Below are 18,698 nucleotides of genomic sequence, written 5' to 3'. Positions count from 1 at the left end.
TGGCTGTCTCTGTCGAATAAATAAATAAAATCTTTAAAAAAAAAGTGGTCATTTATTCCAAATCAAGTATTCATCAAAGCCATCATACTGCAGCTGGGGGGGGGGGGGTGATGAAAATTATTTTTCCAAATATTTTCCAAACAGTTCCCAAAAATAATAGCAGGAACTTCAGCATTTTACTTTGTTACTTAAAAACAAAAGCAAGTTTCCTATTTGGACTTGAATAAAACGATGTGTCTTATTCACCTGTACCAGCAATCCAGATCCAACTTTCTGACATCCTTATTCTACTCATTTAAATATTTTTCTCACAACCACACTGTTTCCAAACTATGGGGTTATCTTTTCCTTGTCTCCTATATTGAATCAGAACTTGGCTGTATTTCAAAGCACTTAGCACAGTCCTTGACACACATTAGGCTCTCACTATATATTTAACCGACTAAACAGAATTCTGTAAATAATATGTTTGTTCCATCTCTGACATCTGTCCTGTCTTTTTCTTCCGCAACATCCCTGGTTGTGGAGGCTTTGGTAACTATGATGGTGATACTGATTATGGCTATGGAAATGATAGCTTTGATGACGGACTGAGAGATGGTATGGGTAGACACAGCTAGGTGGAGCTGGTGATGCAAGGTCAGGGGTTTTTGGTGATCATTTTGTACCCATGAGAGGATTACCTTTTAATTCAACCGAAAATGACATTGCTACTTTTCCCCACCAGTAAATCTGATACTAATTGATATTGATACTGAAGCTGGTGGCAGAGCAACAGGAGAAGCAGATGTAGAGTGTGTGACATATGAGGCTGCAGTAGCTACTGTGTCTAACGATAAGAATAGCAGGCAACATCACTACATTAAAGTCTTCTTGAATTCTAGTCTGGAATGAGAGGCTCTGGAATGGGGCGCTATAGCAGAGATGGAATGGCCAGAGAGATTATGGATCTGTTGTAAATGGGAAGGACGAAGAATTACAGTGGAGGATAGGCTGCTCCTGATGGCTTGTGTGGTTATGGCCACGGTGGGCAGGCGGTGGAGGTTACTGTGGGCAAGGCGGCAGGAATGGAGGTGGATGGTGTGGGATGTACTGAAACATAACCACCAACGTACAAAGCCCTTCAAACAGAATCTGGTCTACTAGGCTTTCTTATGGATCTCATTTCTTTTGTATTTTAAGAACTGTATAACGACTGGAAGAATGTGTTTTCAAAATATTATTTCGTAAAACAACAGATTATGATGGAAAAATCTGTTTTTTATAGGTTTTATCTGTTGCATACTTTGACTTAATGAATTTTTATATTAAAAAAGAAGTGATAAATCCTTCATCACTTCTAAACTGAGCTATTGCAAAAGCACTCAGGACTATATATTTTAATATTTATTGATTTCCTATCATGTGTTCTATACTCTGAGAGAAGCCTATACATATTTTCTTATTACTCTTATATAAGGTAGGTATTAATAGTTTTAATAATATGAAAAAGAATGTAATTAAGTCTTCTCTAAATACAACATTACTTTGTCTTTACATTTATAGGCCTATAGAACAGTTTCTTATTCTATATCTCCAGTCTATATCTACCTGTACTTTTTATAAAACATATTCTAAAATAATGCTACAGCTGAATAATTGCTTACCATTTCCCAAACAAGTCTCAGTAAGACATCTGCTTTCAAGAATCAATTTTACTTACATTGGGGGGGGGGCTGATTAGCACAAATACCTCTATATCATTACAACATATTAGATTTTTTTTTAATTTGAGAGATAGAGAGTGTGTGAGCAGGGGGAGGGGCAGAAGGAGAGAGAGAAAGAGAGGGAAAGAGAGAGAAAGAGAGAGAAAGAGAGAGAGACAGAATCCCAAGCAGACTTCCCACTGAGTGTGGAGCCTGACACTGGGCTTGATCTCATAACCCTGAGATCATGACCTGAACCAAAATCAGGAGTCAGACACTTAACTGACTGAGCCACAGGCACCCCTACAACATATTTTAATGTATTATTATAGTATGGTAGTATTATAGTATGGTACCGTATAAAATAGTGTAAAATTACATTTATTTTCGAACCAAATAAGAGACTTCAAATAAATCTCCAGCTTCAGTTGTCATTTTCTAGGTAGATGAAGAAAGGCAGTGAGATGGTTAACTGTTCACAAGACCTCTGCTTTCAGGCAGATCCAGTTATGTGCTCCACCTGCAGAATGTGTGGTGTGCTGGTTGTACCACCTCATAGCTGTGCAACTGCATTTATGTTTACATAGCCCTATCTTGAGTACTTAGAATAATTTCTCACTCACAAGTGTTTCATAAGTATTAGCTTAATGAATGAATGAATACATGAATGGAAAATGATTATTTGATTAGTATAAGTCTCCCTTCCTAAACTGTAAGCTTCTGGAATGTAGGAGTGGAGCTTTCTGTAACGATCATTGTTTGATTGCTTTTCCAAGGTTCAACTAGAATTTGGCATGTCAGGTACCATATACATGGAAAAAAATGTATTCACATACACACACTTACAGAGAAACTCTAGATCTTTGTATTTTGCCCTGTTCATTTTTGCTTTTAGGACCTTTCCTTAGTATGATTGTTAAAATGCTACAAGTTATCTTACCCATATATATGGTTTATCATACCACTAACACAATTATCACCCAAGTAGGAAGCCTATTGCATACTCGTTGTACTCCATAGTGCCCTGAAAAATAGGTATTTCCTGATGTTGATTGACCTAAGAGCAAATAAGTTCATAGCCAGGTTGAATTCATCTGGAAGAATTTTCACATATTTAACATTTAATGACATTATGACATACATTAAATCTTTATGAAATGTATGCTTTCAACCTTCTCACAAGAGCACATGTAATAGAAAGAAGTCTGTAATTAGAATGAGAAAACTTTGGTCTAGGTCCTGGATCTGCTACCATAAGCTGTGTGTCCATGTATGAATCAGTTAAACTCTCTCATTCAGATTTTACCTTTGAACTTGCAGAATAGAATGCTTGACCTACCAATATATCTGCATTGTTGTGAGGAACAAAGGATATCATGTGTAGCAAAATGCTTTGTGAATTACAAAGCACAATATGCATATGTTTTTCTGTTACTTGGTGGTTCCTTGCCAGGCAGACTCCAGATAGTTTGACCAGTTATTCTGGAATATTTGACAAGCTGAACTTCAAACAAAAGATATAAATCTAAAATTGGCCCCTTCAGACATCTGTACATTTCTTCTTTCTAACTACTGCCATATTTGCTGATGCAGCAATGAGAGCAAAGTCTCCCTTTGTCAACAATTCCCATTTTTCATTCTGAATAGAAAAGAGAAACTTTCTCCAAAGGTGCTCCACAACTCCTCTCTAGATACACCTAGCTGCTGTCATGCTAGATTGGTTAGCATAGATTCGTGCTATTGATGAATTAATCACATGCTCATCTAACAGTCTCTTTTTTGCAAATTATCAATCTATATTCCGTTGCTATTCTATGTTCGTGGTTGATACCATGAATAAACATGTAGTAACAAATTGTTTTCAACATTTTCAAGATATAACTGTTTTAAAACAAAAGAAATTTACGATTGTGATGATGGCAGACACTTTTAAGTTGCTTATTGTTTAGCTCGCAAGAATAATGCATATATGCTAAGGAATCGTACCAACCTTTGAAAATTGGGGGCTTAGATGGCAAGGCTCTACTTCCAAAAATAGCTTTGAGTTTGTTCTGAGTTTTCTGTATTTTTTAACTTTTTGTAATTGATTCTGATGGCTCAGTGTCAAATACAGATTGTGTGTGTATTATCTGCGAACCATGACCATATATGGAACATATTATTTCAAAGCTTATTATTACAAATGCACTTTTGTAGAGTTTTTTTTTTCCTTTAGATATATGAATGTGGAGCATGCAACCTGATACCAAGAGGATAAAACTTTTTAAATCTATGGAAGTACAGATGATTTGTAACTTAAAAAATGATGCACTTAAATTTTACTTCATGAAAATACAGTAACTCTATTTATATGTATCAATAATATATTTAAGTGACCACATGCCCTTTAACAAGCAGTTTGGACTGAGGTAGTGGAAGACACTAAAATATTTCAAACAATATTGTATTTCTCAGATATCCACCATTAATGGGCACTTGAATATTTTACATATGCTATTTTAACTATCTTAGAGAGTAAAATTCAATTTAGAACATTAAAACTATCTCTCCCTACTAAATAAACCATAGGTGTCCCCTACACTTCTGACACTAATGTAATTATTATTAGCTTGCAATTCTTATCTGAGACAGTTATATAGATAAAGTAAGCCCTAAGTAACATTAAATCGGCCAATTTGACATTCTTCTCAGTAATGACCCTTATATGGCTGTTTTGCTGTAGAATGCGGGTATGATTAAGTAATAGCAGGTGGGTCTTTACTGACATTAGTTATTTACAAGTCACTTATTCTTACTTTATCTGAGCTCGTTAGGTCATACATAATAAACATTTATTAAACTTTTTGAAAATGCTAAAGATTATCTATAGATATAAAATAAATAATTTGTAGACTCCATCTCATCACAAAAGATACTTTACAATGAGTATATTTCACAAAATTCAAGTCATACAACCAAAAATATGTAAATCTGTTTCAATCAGAGAACTTTTTCTTAAACCGTCATTTGAAAATTAAAGTTTTATCCATCAACAGGGTGTTTTTTAAAGAAATTATTTCCTCATTATCTAAAGGAACATTTCCCACACTCGCATTGGCCAAAACTTTAACATGTTACTTTTTTTACTCACTTATGGTCTGATTCCTCATTGTTCTTTATATGCAAAATGGAGATATTAATAATCTTTTCCTGATTATTTTATAATATTCTTGTAATGAAGTAAAATAATAAAAGCACATGAAAATACTTTGGAAATCAAAAAAGTTCCTATTATAAATTGGAAGATTAGATGATTTCCATTGTAGAACTTCAAGCAAACACCTAGCAACTGGATTAGCAATAAAAAAGCTTCACTGTAATGGAGATTATTAGTGAGCTCCCTTTTAACTTGGAGGTCTTCAGGCTGGAATGTAATTTCCCTGCTTAGTGAGCCACACTGTGGACACAGAAGTTTCTGTTCTCACGTAATACATGTATGGCTGAGGCGAAGAGAATTGTCACACAGCATCCTGAGGAAGGAACCAGATCTGAACACTGAAAATCACACCCAGTTTGAGAAAAAGGCTTCTGAAAAACTCCTTATTCAGAATAATTTAGAAACTAATTCTCATGAAAACTCAGACATCGGTACCTAAGTACATTTTCTACGTGTCCAGTGGTCTGCGACGTAATTTCCCCCCTATATTCGTCAACCTGTGCTGCAATAATTCTATATAAATTCGGCTCTAAAACCATGATGACTTACAACACATGCGCTTGCTTTTCTTGCACATAGATATGTGGACTGGGTGTAGTGTCTGTTTCAGGCTGCAGTTCAAGCTCAGACCAGCTCTGCAAGTTTTGACTTTAGGACCAAAGCTGAAGAGGCAGTCGTTATTTAGAGTGTTTTTACAGCTCGTGGTGCAGAGAAGAATTGCTAGAATGCAGGCCAAACCATGCACATCCAGGCCAGCACATTTAAACACAGCTCAGCTTCCACTGAACAAAGCAAGTTATAGGGCCAAGCCCAAAGTCAATGAGGCTGGGAATTATACTTTTCTTGCTGTGAACTATGGCAAGGGTGAAGGTAAAGAGAAAATTCTCTCTCTTAGAGAGAGAAAGAGAAAGGGAGAGCATACATGCACACATGCGGGGGTGGGGGGGGGGGACAAGGGGAGGCAGGAGCAGAGAAAGAGGGGGAGAAAGAATCCTAAGCAGGCTCTACTCCTAGCATGGAGCCGTGAAGCGGCTTAATCTCACAACCCTGAGACCATGACCTGAGCCAAAATCCAGAGTCAGTGTCTTAACTGACTGAGCCACCCAGGAGCCCCAGGAGAGAATTCTAAATAAATAATACAATCTGGTATACCCTCAAAGGTGAAAGACAAGTTAGTGTGTCTGTGTACCCCTTACAACAAAGAAAAAGTCAAACTTGTGGTAAGACTTTCAGGATTTAAGAGGCAACATAAGTTACATCTGATGATATGATTTTAAAACAATTAGTAAGTAATCTGAAATGGTGTCTTTCCCTGGAGTCATTGGAGGACTTTGAATTTCTTGACATTGGCCTTTTGAATTTCTTTATATCATGTAAACAAGGCACTGACTGCCCTTCGTCCAGGATTTTATTTTAAAGAATTTTCGTATAACAAACGATGTTGGAAGATAGAGATAATATCTCTGTCTTACATAAATCTCATAAGAACATAATATCCCTCTTATTATGTATTACTTTTCAGGATTATACGTGTAAATAAATCCTATTAATTGTGTTGTTCAAATTATCTATATCTTTACAGATTTTTTCTGCATAATCCACTGAGAGAAAGATATTAAAATTGTCCATTCTGATGGTATATTTTACTTTTCTTTGTGATTGTATCTCTTCTTGTGCTATGTATTTTAAGGCTATGTCACTACGTATGCAAAAGTTTAGAACTGCAATATCTTCCTGTTGAAATAAATACTTTTGATATCATTTAGAGACCTTCTTAAACTACAATAAAGCTCTTTATATTAGTCTTTTTTCCTTCTTTTTCTTGATAGTACTGCAACTGAATTTCTGCAGCATCTGTTCACAAGCTTACTTGTCTGGTTCTAAGTTTGCTGTTGTTGTCGAGTGGTACAATAGTCCTCCCTTATCTGTGGGGGATACATTCCAAGACCCCCAGTGGATGCCTGAAACCAAATATAGTACTGAACCCTATATGTACTATGTTTTTCCTACACATATATACCTATGACAAAATTTAATGTATAAATTAAGCACAGTAAGAGATTAACAGCAATTACTAATAATAAAATAGAATAAGTATAACAATGTACTGTAATAAAAGTCATGTGAACGTGGTCAATCTCTCCTAAAACATCTTATTGTACTGCACGCACCCTTCTCTTCTTGAGATGATAGGAGATGATAAAATGCCTATGTGTCATATGAGATGAAGTGCGGTGAATGATTGGGGCACTGTGACATCGCTTTAGGCTACTATTTACCTTCTGTCCATATATCAGAGGAGCCTCATCGGCTTCCAGACCATGGTTGATCATGGGTAACTGAAATTGGAAAGGGAAGCCATGGGTAAGGGTGAACTACCATGTAAACAAATACTGCAGATGCTCACAAAACATCAGGCAAATAAATAGTTCCTGGCTGAGGTCACGACAGTGACAATGTAATCCAGAAGGCTGAAGTCATGGTGATAGTTTTTGATTCCCAGATTTCAGAAGTGGTAGAGCTTGTAGCTCTCTTGGGAGATCAGTTAAAGCCATCGCTCTGGCAGTCATTCCTGGATTCTATATTACATCAACCAGCAGTTTTAAACAATTCCATCTATTAAATATCTTTCTTGTAAAACTATCCAGAGTAGATTCCATCTGTCACTGAAACTCACACAATACAGTAACTGATAATACTGTTCCAGTGATTGGAACCTGGGCTTTATGCCGGGTTGCTCTTGACAGCAGAATATTAATTTATTGTCAAATAGAATACCAGTAATATGTGCATGCAAATTGCAAAAGAGTTGCCTAAGTTATCCCTCTTGCTGCCCCCTCAGCAGACCACATGGATGCTGCCAGACCACAGTACTAAGAGAATAAGGAATATAAGAACATAAGAGTGAATGACTATTTCATGCATTGGAGAGTTTTAGCGGCTATAACATGATAGGCTTTAAGTCTTAAGTTCTTGAATAAAGACATGGTAGAAAAAAGAAACTTTATATGATCACCCTAAAAGGAAATCAGAGCCAGATGTTCTGGGTTAAGAAAATACAGCATCCATTAAATTCAGAGAGTCTTCTGGTATCTTCTGTACTAACTGGAGCACACACTGGGAAAGAATTGAAGACTGATATTGAGAATAATGATATTTGAAAGGATTTATTTGATTCAAATTACCCTCCAACTCCCACTCCCACTGAGCTTCCCTTGCCAACAGAAACAGGCCTTGCGTACAGATCCTGGAGGGGTATTACCTCATGTCCACTCCTCACTACCTGTCAGTAACTAAAGGGCCCTTCACCAGAGTCAGATTCCAGCATGCTGTGTCCAGAGGACCAGACACACACCATGAGATATCCAAGATTGTGGTAAATTATATTGGCAAAACAACTCAAAATATTTTGTGGGAGTAATTTCTGAAATGCAAGACCAAAATAAATAAATAAATAAAAAGGAAATGTCTCAGGATTGATTAAAGTTATTCATGTGAATATACATATCAGATCTTGTGCTGTCCATTAGAAATGTACTGCGAATTGTATATGTAATTCCATATTTTAGTTCTCACATAAAAAGTAAAAAACAATAGATGAAATGAATTTTAGTAATATATTTTATTTACCAATATATCCAAAATATTATCCTTTCCAAACAAAAACTATATAAAATATTAAGCATATATTTTACTTTGTTTTTACTACCTCTTCAAAATCCAGCATGATTTTACACTTACTGTACGTCTCAATTCAGATGCCAAGTTTTATTTCATCAGAAACACCTGATTTATTTAAATATAATAAAACTTATAGTTGAGAAAGTCAATTCACATCCCCAAGATTTATCGTTTTTTAAAATTTTCAAATACCAAAACATAATTTTCTATAAATATTTACATCAACTTTAACAAAACTGGTTCATCAATACTACAAGAATTATTTTGAACTTGAAGAAAAAGCATGTAATTTTCAAAAGTATTACTATCCAACTTAGATAAATTCAATAATTCTTGCATCAATATAACGTTATTATTGATTTGTATAATGAAAAGTTTCAATTTCAGCATAAATTTGTGTACCTGTCCAGCTAAAACACAATTAAGCTCTTCCTTTCCTTGAAGCTTTAAATTTAGCTTGCTCATGAGCAGTATGGTTTCATGAGTGAAAATGTAAATCACACTGCCATTTTTTTATTATTGAATATTTAGCAAGCGTTCTTTTTGTTTCAAGAAAATCTTGAATTGGAATGAACAGTATAATAAATCTTTGTAAATAAATCTTCCATGACTCACCAAATGAGCGTTGGTAAAGAACACAAGATTGTTAAATTAATCATCTATTTTTTTAATTCCATAAACTAATGACGATTCAGAACATTTGCATGTATATATACGCAAATGAATAATTTTGACAATTATATCCATTTGCACCTTTCATAAAGGTAGCTTCAGAAAATGGAGTACAGGGGCGCCTGGGTGGCACAGCGGTTAAGCATCTGCCTTCGGCTCAGGGCGTGATCCCAGCGTTATGGGATCGAGCCCCACATCAGGCTCCTCTGCTATGAGCCTGCTTCTTGCTCTCCCACTCCCCCTGTTTGTGTTCCCTCTCTCGCTGGCTGTCTCTATCTCTGTCGAATAAATAAATAAAATCTTAAAAAAAAAAAAAAAAGAAAATGGAGTACAGATATTTGTAATATGTAACATGCAGAAGAATGAAGCAAAAAAGAGAATGTCAGTCTCTTGTACAGAACTACAATAAATCTTGATTTTGACCAAATATACATAGAATACTGTTTGATGTAAAACTATTTTTTTCATATATAACTAAACTTCTTTGAAAAATAAAAAGATTCAAATATATGTGTGTAGATAGATGTATATACTATATATTCATATGTGTGTGTATGTATTCTCAAGTTTTACTTTTTTATGCCACAAATTTATATTTCTTTATAAATGTGGAACTTCTTTGAAACAAAACATACCAAAATATTAATCAAGAGTATCTTTTCTAAGGGGGAATGAAACATGAGAGACTATGGACTATGAGAAACAAACTGAGGACTTCAGAGGGGAGGGGGGTGGGGGAATGGGATAGACCGGTGATGGGTAGTAAAGAGGGCACGTATTGCATGGTGCACTGGGTGTTATACAGAACTGATGAATCATTGAGCCTTACATCGGAAACCGGGGATGTACTGTATGGTGACTAACATAATATAATAAAAAATCATTAAAAAAAAAAAAAGAGTATCTTTTCTATACTTCATGGCTATTCTTAAGTTAAATAAAAGTATATCCACAGTTACATCAGTGTGTAAAAAAAAAAAAATCATTCAACTAAATCAGTTGACACTAACTTGATCAGTGATGCGTTCTGCATAATACTAGGAACTGAGCACCGAAGAGGTACACTGCCATACAACAGTATCTTAGAGAATGCTATAGTTAGAGTAAAATGTAATCCTCTCTGAACTTTTAAGTTGTACTACACAGAAAAATACTTTATAGTTTGTGCTTTGACATTTAAATTGAAATTAATCAAAATTAAATAAAATCAGACATTTAGTCCCACTGTCATACTAACAACATTTCTTGTACTTAGTAGACTTGTGTAGCCAGTGGCTACAAAATTGAATAGTACAATTTTAGATTGAAGTTAGTTTGAGCAAATGAGAGAGGCTCAGTTGTTTTCTCATTTGTTTGACTAAAACCTGGATTTGCTGATGACAGATGGCAATGAAGTTGACATAGCCAAAAGAATCCAAAGAGTTTAAGAGGTGGGAACATTGGATTAAATTTCTTATATGTCTCAAGGAAGAGAAGAAGATACTCCCTTCGTTATGGCAATGGAAAATACATTGATTAAGGGGGTGTGTCTATACTTTATAAATCAGGAATGACTGTGAGACATAATGTCATTGAAATGGACTCCCTGATTTGAATGGAGATGTGGGATCCTGGGGTCTAGAGGACAAGCAAAGCCTATAATTCAAGGAGATAAAGGTGAACATGGCTATCATAATAGCCACATGCATAAGTGTGGCATTCAGAACTTGGTGAAATTCATTCATCTTTGGCTATAACTAATTGCTCATAGGCCTCTTTGGACTAAAAGAGACAGGCAGCCCCCAAAAGTCCAAAATAACTATAGGTCTACAGAACAGAGTCCTGACTTAATGTTCCCTCCTGTTTAAAGAAGCATGGCCCTTCCTAGACCTAAGTCCTAGACTTCCCCCGCAGAAACATACCAGCATTTAGAAGAATAGCTGTGCCTCTGAGAATGGGAGATATCAATATTTCTCTGGCATATTAGAAATTTGCTCTTTGATGATATTAATTTCTAGGGAACCAAAACACCACTGTGGGACTCCTTCACTGTCAGATCCTATGATCAATGGAGTTTATGTCAGTCTGTCTCACAGTGCACTCAGTGCTTTCCTGTGGATTTATTCTGTGATTATTTGTACAGTTCCTGTGTTGTGCAATTGCAATAGATAGACTCAGCACCAGGCAGAACGTCACCGTTGCCTCTCCAGAGAGACGCTTCATGGTAAGAACAGAGAAGTAAACTCTGCCTGTGGAAAACTCCCTCCATACAAAAAAAGTAAACCAAATGATACTGTATCCTTGAAAGAACAGCAGACATTAGGGCTACCATCAAAGATCTGAAAGATATACGGGGACTATTTGATATTGCTTCCCAAATAACTCATCCATTTGACCTTTATGGTAGACAGTTGGGCCTTGGAGAATGACAATAGTTATCAAAATCAGATGGTAACTCCAAATGTGGCTTCCATCTCAGACATAGAATGGAGAAAAGCAATTGAGGCCTTGGCATCTGAAATGCTTATACTGCTACATCAAACACATTTTTATCTCTTCCAATGAACAGAGAACAGCAGAAGCAATTTGCTTTCACTTGAAAGAGCAAGTAACACTTGTATATATTGAATTGTCATCACTGACTACCAACCATGTATCAACCAGCAGCACCAATCACAGACTTAGACGATGACTGATTTTCTACCATGCTTCTCATACCTTATAAACTTTGATCAGATATTTTATTTTTGAGCAAAAAATATTAATCAATGGGGCTGATGATACTCAGGGGATTCACTGGTATTACAAGGCACCCTATCACTAGAAGACAGGGGCCTCATGCAATGGCAGAACAGCATTTTAAAGACACATAATCCCAGGTGGGAGCTAATGATTTCAGAGGCTGTGGTACAGTCCTGTAGCATGAGGTATATGCTCTAACCAGCAGTGAATATTTGGAGCTACTTCTCCCAAAATGAGAACACATGGGTCTAAGAGTCAAAGGACTCCTCTCACTATAATTCCTAATGACCACCATGCAAAACTTTTGTTGTCTATACTTCTGACTTTGAGTTGTCTGCTGAAGTGTAATTTTCAGGATTAGGAGAGAAGTGTCTCTAGGAGACCCAAAAGTCATTCTGTTGAATGAGAAGTTGAAGCTTCCACTTTATTCACCTCATATAAAAAACAAATACTTGTATATTATAAATAATATATGTATCTATTATATATAATATATATTTTATATATATATTCCTTAGAATGAGTAAATATATATAATCTATGTAATATATTTTATTTTTATTTATAAATTTATTTATATTATTTATAATAAATATGATATATATTTACTCATTCTAAGGAATCAGCCCATGCAATTATGAAGGTTGAGAAGTTCCACAATCTGTAGTTAGCCAGCTAGAGACCCAGGAGTCAGCAGAATAATTCCAGTATAGTCTGAAGGCCTAACAACCAGGAATCCTATGCTTGGGAAGACCATCTAAATGGTGAGATAGAAAGTGAATTCTTTCTTCCTCCATTTTTTTTTCTATTTAGCCGCTGCACGGATTGGATAATGCCCACCCACATTGGGGTAGACAATCTGCTTTTCTAAATGTACTGATTCAAACGTTAATCTCATCCAGAAACACTGCCACAGACACATCCAGAAATAATGTTCAACAAAATACCTGGGCAGCTCATGGTACAGCCACGCTGATACAAAATTAACCATCACAAGGTCAGAGTTGAAATGTAAACAAACATACAAACAAAAAAACCCCAAAATATATTTAATATATTATCATATACTTACCATAAGAAAACTTTATACTTTGGTTCTTCTTGTCTAGAATTCATTTTAAACTAAAAAAAAAAAAAAATCATGTTATCTATGTCCTTGTTTTTGCATTTCATATCATAATATGTTTTAATAGATTTTAAAAGTTCTATTTTTCTTTTCCCTTTGTTTTCTTTTTCCTAGAGGAAACAGAAGTAACAATGTACATTTGAAATTACTGGCAAAATACCTTCACATATTTTTACAAAGCAACAATAATTTTAAAAGCTCTCATGTAAGAATCTTCTTTTCAAGTGAGAAATAAGAAAAAAAAAAAAAATGGGGTGGGGGGTGGACAACCAAACTACCCAAAAACAAAGAGACAGTTAAGTGGAAAACTAGTATTACATAGCAGAACTTCTGTAAGTGTTCAAAATTCTGGTATATTTTACCTAAGGAGTCACAATGGAGTCAACAAGTCCCAAATCAGTCTTTCTATATTAAAAAGAGACAAAAGGGAGAGTCTAATGAGCTTCAACTCATAGCCACACGGATAATGAGAGCAAGAGACCTTGGTCTGTAAGCAACAACTCCCTTTGTTTCACATTGAATACCCTCATCTAGTTATTAGTTCTTCCCCCGGTAATCTGTCCAACAATGAGGGACTCGAATTGTAAAAGGTGCGTTCGCCACAGAAAGCAAACTAGTGCTGAGCCAGTGAAAAGGGGAGATGATGAGATTGACATTGCTGACACTGGAAATCTGGTGATACAAAGATTAGTTTACAATCAAATTACTCTCATATTCACTTATAGCCAAATAAGTAAAGAGGCCACCTGTAAAGTATTTTCCCCACGAGTAATGGTGTGGAGACGATTATAATAAACACATGTTTTAGGCAGAAAGGGATTCGGTGGAAGTTGCTAGACAGCCAGGTTGTTTAAGACGAGGCAAGATCCTCCTAAATGAATGATTCATCCATAGTAATGACACTAATTCATTATCGAGTTTCGGTTTATATCTATTTTCATTTTTTCCAATCTGTTGCCGTGCAATTGAAGCGGTGGTTTGTTGTGTTGTTGTTCTAAAATGTTGTTTTAAGGACATAATTTTACTCCATTTGTGCCAGGAAAATGCCCGAACACCTTCATTAGGAATAAAGCAAATCTGTTGCACAGTACTCTGAACAGCAGGCACTATATGCTTTATTGAACAGAAAAGCTTTAACAAACCTTATCTTGTACAATGTTCATTCTGCCTGTGTCTGTTTATGTTCTCGAACTTCCCGCAAATGTGGGTGCGACAGCAAAGTAGTGTTTAGCTACCCTACTCTCTTGGCCAGGTGGTTGATTGTATGGTTTGGCATATTTTTTGCAGGTGGTATACAAAATCATATATACCAGCTGCTCAGCCCACTGAGTAATACTTGGCTAAATGACACAGCCCCTGCCATACATAACAACATATAATGATGCTAGAATGATATCTTCACTAGATTCATTTAGCTCTGAAAAGAATTCTCTAAGAAAGACATTTCCTTGCCTTCATTTCTGTTTCATGCTGGGTAATGTTGGCAAGAATTATTCATGGCACATGTGAGCAATTCGAAAAAAAAAATATTGTAAAAAAAACAACAAGGCAGCTTTGCAGAGGTGCGCTATCTGCTTGATGACTTGGCAGGCCGCCCCTGGTGCTTGGCACGGCACCCTGGCAGCTGGCACAAGGGATGTTATATATACTTGCCATTGGGCCTCTACTATGCTACTCGCTGTGCATGATCAATATCGACCAACTGCATAAACAACCGGATGAACCTTGTATCTGAGGGATGGCAAATAGCATTTGAATTATTTTACATAAATCTGAAAATGTAATCGCAGTTGACATTCCTATTAGTATTATATCTGAGCACGATGATCATAATTGAGTAACATTAAATTTAGTTTATTGAACAGCAGTCCACTGCCTGCTTTACTGTGACTATGATCTGTGTAATGAAACCAGCAGTACGAAAAATTCTCTCAGTTGGTACACTTCCTGGACAGCAGCCAAAGTATTTATTGCTATTTATGCAATTAATGGCTATATTGATTCCTTTTTTTCCCCTAGTAAATAGTAGATAAGTTGTGCTATGTTTTCTTAGCTCTTCAAGGTTTGTTTCAGCTGTAATTAATGTGACTATAAGAATAATACTCAATTGTTCTTAGTAACTGGTTTTCATGTCGGTGGCATTTGCAACGTACACATTGCTCTCTGGTTTGAGATGATTAAATTGATAGCAGCTCTATTGCCAAAATAGTCCCATATGCTGAAGTATGATTTATTAATGTTCAAAAATCAGAAGGTAAAACTTCACTAGCCAAAAGGCTGTGGTGGTTAATCATCTGTTCTTCCAGCTAATTCCATAATCCTCAATGTGACAATCAATTCATCATGCTGAAATAGCAAATTCATATAAATCATATTTCCAAGTTCTACATGCAGTCAATAAAATATATTGCACATTTCCCATAAATTATGTGATATAATGTTAATTTATTTTTCAAATTAAAAAACTTAACTACCCTATGTGTTTTTCCATTGTGCCTGTAAAGTAATGAGCCTCGTACTGGCACCTCTAGAAGATCACATCATGCACGGGAAAGAAGGTTTGAAGGCTTCTGACTTTGGAGGAATTCGTAGGAATATGGGACTTTCTATATCCTCTAAGACAACCAAATGTTCTAATATTTTTCTACTTTGTTCCTGTTCCTTACTAGCAAGAATTCAAAGATATTTTGTTAGTATATTTTCCAACAAGGAGGGTGTGGGTATAAGAAGGAAGGTCAGAGTTGCCTTGATTTTTGGATTGTGATATTGAAGAATCCATCCCATCCTAGTGTGTATGCTCTTCTTTTCTTTTCTTTCAGTCCCACATATCTATTCTATTTTCATGAGGGTAAACTCGACAACTCCTTTCTTTTTTAACTTCTACTCTAAAATCTATTTGATGCCCATCTAAGAACTGAAATATGGTTAATAGAGAGCTCCCAGCCACTTTAATGGATCACATGATTCATATCCTTGGTTTACGTCTATAAGTAACGGAATTGTGAAGGGAAGGAGCTTTCTGCCTTTAGTAAACACAGTCCTTAAATTCCTAAATATGAAGTTTGCATGGCAGGATAAGTTGGTTGAAATTTCTTGATAAATCAAACTAAATTATTAAATTATGCAGCATTTTATGATCCTAAATCCTCCCTAAAGGAAGATCTGTCTGAACATACTTTGGGCTAGGAGAGCCAGCAGAAAGAACCTTATATTTAAGGAAAATAGTCTGGATCATAAGTTTATTCCCCTCCTTCTTCTGCCTTTGTCTGCTATTTCTGATAAACCCTCCGTACCATAATACTCTGCTTCTGAATTTTAGAACAATTTTTGTCCTTCTAAACATGGTTCATCATTTGAGTATCTGATGCTAATTCATCCTCTACTTCAATGTCCTGGTGGTCCTTGGGCCTGACATATAATCCCTCTTCATGTGAGGACAGCCCATGACTCAGTTTCTGCCAAGTTCCTTTACGAAAAAAGCAATGCAGCATCTGTCATCCACAGCCTCATTTTGTTGACAATAAAAAAGAGGAAGACATTATTTCAGACTCGTATGTCCATCATTGACTGTGCAATGAACATTTTTGTGGGAGCACATTGCCATTCAAAAAATTGTGCTTTTATACTAATATTTATATATAAGAAATATTTTTTTCTGGAAAAGAAAATTTGTCTTAAAGATGGATTGCCTTTAAGGCTCAAAAACATTCTGTTGCAAGAGTAACATTTACTTCAGTCAGTTCCTACACTGTATAAAAACTGGTGAAGGAAGACAGTTCGGGAGCAAGAGCCAGGCACAGGCTGACAGAACGGAGCAGTTAGCATTTGCTTGGGCACGCTGGGATATGGGCACTAACCTCTGTGATGAGCAGAAGGATGGAGAGACATTTTATCTCAGCCTGAGATAGAGCACAAGCTGATTCATGGTAACACTGACTGAACTAGAAAAGGTCATGGACACAAGCTCCTTACCACAAGAGACACTAACTCTATAACAGGACATGTTTTAAGCGATATCAGAGATGAGGCAAAACCATATCCCTTCATTCACAGATTCTTGTTCTTCTAGACAGACAAGGTTTCCATAAATATGGTTTCCTATGGATATGGTTAGGAAAGGCCAGGTGCACATATCTGAACCTCTTTCTCTCTTGCTGAAAACATTCCACTGGCTCCCAATGACATTTATCCTAAACTATAAAGACCTGCGATTTCTTCCCCATCTCCTCCCTGGGATTTCAATCATAGCAGAAAGGAGGGGGAAGGAAATAAAACTACATTGGGGCCAAGGTTCTAAAGTTTACCAGAATTAAGTTAATAGTATTCTGAGGTGCCTGGTGGTCAGTCGGTTAAGCATCTGCCTTTGGCTCAGGTCATGATCCCAGGGTCCTGGGATCAAGCCCCACATCAGGGTCTCTGCTCAGCTGGGAGTCTGCTTCTCTCTTTTCCCTCTGCCCCTCCCCCTGCTGATGCTCTCTCTCTCGTTCACTCTCTCTCAAATAAATAAAATATTTTTTTTAAAGTTAATATTATTCTGAAATAAATTGTGATAACATAAAATGCAGATTGTATTCTCAAGAACAACCATTAAGAAAATAAGACAAAATTATATAATTTAATAGTCAATAGAATAAATTGCTACAATAAAAAATATATTTGCTACAAAATAAGGCAGTAAAGAAGATGTAAAAGGACAACAAAGATACAACACCAATTGAAAACAAATACTGAAATTCAACAACATAAATTTAAAAAGCTGAGATGTTCAGACTGGTTAAAAAAAAAAACCAAGACTCAACTATATGATGTTTGCAAAGAACACACCATAGCACAAATAAGTTGAAAGTAAAAGGATAGCAAAAGATATATATTCAAAGCAAAGAACATCCATAGGAGAGCTGGAGTGGCTATATTAATATAGGATAAAATAGACTTTGAGACAAGAAATATTACTATAGACAAAGAATGACATTTCATAATGATAAAGGGATAAACCCATGAGTAAGATATGCTTATGCATTCAACAACTGAGCCCAAAATATTTGAAGCAAAAACTGACAGAATTAAAAGTACACATTGGAAATTCATCAATAATCCCTCAGTGAGTTCAATTTCCTTACTCTAGTTTATAAAACAACTAGACATAGATCAGCAAAAATATTAAAGATTTGAACAGTAATATTAACCCAAATTGATAAATTATAAAAATTGATATTTTTAAAACAATTCACCCAAGGCATATAGGCCACAAATTATTTTGTGCATGAAACGTTCCTGCATGGACTACATGCTGGGCCACAAAACAAGTCTGAATAGATTTTTAAAGATTGAAATTGTACAATATATGTTTTCCGACCAACCAGAATTGAACTAGAAATCTTCTACAAAAAGAGAAACAAGTAAAAGTCTATAATTCTATTTTGATTTCCACCAAAAACCTGTATTTGTGAGCAAATCACAAGCCAAATTGCTGAAACTGGGTATTCCTATCACCTTATTGAGGTACTGTAGGAAAAACTAAAAAGGCAGGCTGCTTAGAAAAAGAGAAGAAATTTCTATGCATAGTAATATGGGAAGACTCAGTGGCATAATTTTTAAATTTAAGCTCCAAGGATTA

At 35.7% G+C, this 18,698-nt stretch overlaps 1 pseudogene; it reads left to right on the top strand.

Annotated features, from left to right (window-relative positions):
- The first annotated feature begins 530 nt into the window (after positions 1–530).
- LOC123800994 (heterogeneous nuclear ribonucleoprotein H3 pseudogene) lies at positions 531–1,096 on the top strand (annotated as a pseudogene).
- The last annotated feature ends 17,602 nt before the right edge of the window (positions 1,097–18,698 follow it).

This window comes from Ursus americanus, chromosome 10 (assembly GCF_024610735.1).
Source record: "Ursus americanus isolate L20-20 chromosome 10, mUrsAme1.1.p, whole genome shotgun sequence".
Taxonomy (NCBI): domain Eukaryota; kingdom Metazoa; phylum Chordata; class Mammalia; order Carnivora; family Ursidae; genus Ursus; species Ursus americanus.
The sequence above is the reverse complement of the archived record's forward strand: the minus strand, read 5'-3'. Positions and strand labels throughout refer to the sequence as shown.